This window comes from Eurypyga helias, unplaced genomic scaffold (assembly GCF_000690775.1).
Source record: "Eurypyga helias isolate BGI_N326 unplaced genomic scaffold, ASM69077v1 scaffold23086, whole genome shotgun sequence".
Classification (NCBI taxonomy): domain Eukaryota; kingdom Metazoa; phylum Chordata; class Aves; order Eurypygiformes; family Eurypygidae; genus Eurypyga; species Eurypyga helias.
In genome coordinates, this window is record NW_010254948.1 from 1 (window position 1) to 3,012 (window position 3,012).

Here is a 3,012-nt window from a genome sequence, read left to right on the forward strand (position 1 = left end):
GGTCAGCCGTGCGCAGGCTGCCCAGCTGCAGCCATCCCTCCCTCCAGCCGAAGCGTGAACGGCGCGCTGGTCGCCCGCCCGAAACGGCCCTTAATCAAGGGACCTAGGAGTTTCCCGTTAAAATCCAGCGAGAGCGGTGCAACAGCCAGCAGAGCCCGCAGCCAGCTCTGACAACAAACGTCCTCTTCCGCTGGATCACTGCTCTCTCCATGGGCTTCCTGAAGAGAGGGGAAACCATGCGGGGTTTCCCCAGGAAGTCACAGTGCCTCCGCAGTCCACGGGAGCTGGGACAGAGCAGTCCGGAGCGTGAGCCTGGCTGGGCAGCGCGCTCCGCACAACGCTGGCGTGGCCGCAGGCCTCTGACAGCAAGGGGCACAAGAGACGGGCAGTGCTGTGGGCCCGGAAGCTCTAAAACCTGAAGGCAAAGTAAACGGAACCCTGATATCTGCAAAAAACCCTCCTACCCTCTTTGGAGAGGTTTCACTCACAGGTGGGCCGCGAGCATGACATGCACGTCTCAGCCAAAGGGATCGGCTGCGAGTCAGCGGTCCTGCTCGCACCAAGCAGGAGGGGATGGTCGGGAGGGTGCAGGAAGGGAAGACGAGGAATGGCAGCATGTTCAAACAATGGTCATCCCTGGCAGCAAGGTTTCCAAACCCAAGAGGTGCTTTACTGTGAGCTCGTTACAGGAGCTGCACGCCACGGGAACAGTCATACCGTGACTATCACAGGTGAAGCCGATTAGACCAAGGAATTTTTACATCCTAGAAACATGCTCCCTACCACTGAAACTGCAGACGAGCTCAGTAAATGAGCTGAGGTGTGTACCAGATCCCAGAACTTCTGGGGTTTGTACCCCCGGGAGAGGCACTGTGCTTGAGACGATCTGCAGGTCGGTGTACACTGGGGAGGAACAGGCTGAACAAGTACATGCTGGAGGGGACGGAGGCTTGGACCAGCAGTTAATATTTATTAAAATTAAGTCTTTTGTTAGAGTTCTCTCGTATTCTCCCCGATCTGCCATGTGCAATTTCTTTCCGTTTCTGCTGCTGCCGTTTCCCGCAGGAGTCAGCAGGCACTCTCCATTCAGCCCTCGGTCTGTGCACTGCGCAGCACGTACTGTAGTACATTCCAGACCGCCGGGAAGTAGCACACTGCCAAATTCCCAAGTAGCTCTCACGCACCACCCAACCAGGGAGTGCCAAGTGCCTAAAGGTAGAGACTCTTCCCTGCCCGAGAAGAAATCAATCCCTGCAGAGAAGTCCAGTGCCACAGAGTCTCTTGCCCAGGCTGTCACAGGCTGTGACATCAAGCCTACCAACACGGGACCAACCAACACTGATGGAGATCTGCCTCATTACCACTTGGCTTCAGTCCTTCCCAACCCTAAGGTGTTTTGAGGTCCGCAGATAAAAACACCTGCGTACTAACCAACGCTGTGTCCATCAAAATGATGAAACAAAGATACACGGGAGAAATAATCTCCGGAGCCATCCACACCATTCTTGTTGCACGCCGGCATCCTTCCGATAACCCTCCAGAAGCCTGGAAATAGGCTGCCAGCAAGGTTTGACATTCTAAAGCCATCTGTACTTGCCCCTTCTGCTCTGAAAGTAGCTGCAGTTCATCTTTAAACCACGAAAGCAAAGTACTCAATTAAGGCTTGAAGAAAACAAAACAAACTCCCTAAGCAGAAGACACAACCACTGCATCAGTGTCATCAGTGCCGGTGCAAACACCAGGATGACACGCAGCACGGAAGGCATGAGCAGGATGAAACCCCAAGTCGTCTATTATTCAGAAGTCCAAAACACGGTTTTAGTCCCCTGCTCGGCTCCTACTCCTACGAAGCTGGTGTGCTTTAGCCCTGGCCAGCAAGTGAGCAGAACACGGCCGCTTGCTCACTCCTACCCCTGGGGGGCAGAACAGACTCGACCTGGGGAAGAAAACACAATTTAATTAGTTACCAATCAAATCAGAGTAGGTTAACGAGACACAAAACCGGATCTTGCAAACCTTCCCCCACCCCTCCCTTCCTCCCAGGCTGTTTTGCCCCCCATTTCTCTACCTCCTCCCCCCAGCCATGTTCTGCTCTTCATGAAAGAACGCTCTTAATTAGAAAAGCCATTACGCAGAGGAGTTCAGTTTGCTGTCTGTACAAACCCCCCAGATTCCCTCCGAAGACCAGCACGTGCTGCTGTCGCAAAGCCCAGCGAGCCATGCCACGTGCAATACCAGCGCAGGGGACAGCAGCGGGAGGCGAATCGGATCAGGCCCCGGTTTCTTGCTCCGCACGACGGGCGTTACAGCAGAGGAGGAGCTTGCTCCTGCTTTACAGTTACTGAACCCATGACACAGAGTCGACAGAAATTAGAGCTCCCGACTCATTTTGCACTGAACATGCCACAGGAGGAGAACACGGAAAACGCTTTACCTTAGAGCGGGCTTCTGCGAGGCTGTGTGGGACCACCACGCCCTCGCTCCAGGCACTTCTGCAGCTCCACAGGCACTGCTGTAGCACACACACGGCTGTTCCTCCAGGCTGCGCTGCGTAGCCCCCGCTGCTGAGACGGTGAACACCACACCTGCACAACCCGAGTGACTATACGCTTCCTTCACCCGCATGGCGCTGAACCGGCTAAAGGTGCGCAGCAGAACACCCGGCCCTTCACGCAGGACTGTCACACCCCCAGCAGCGCCTGCATGTACCCATGCGCATCACAAGTCATTTCCTATCGCCACCTTCCAGGCTGAGCACCGCACCCCACCCTGGGCACGCTGCTGCACACCGTTTAATAAGGCCCACGAAAACCAACCAACCCAGCGAGCAGTGGAGGGAAACAGGAGCCGGGAGGGGGGCACTCACATCCCCGGGTTTACTCCCTGCCGCATCACACCGTGGGGGTTTACTCAACCACAGCGAGCAGAGACAGCAGGACAGCCAATTCCCACCCAGCGATCTGCAGGCAGCTGGGACAGCAGCGTTCCCAACCACGCTAGGGATGTGGGAGG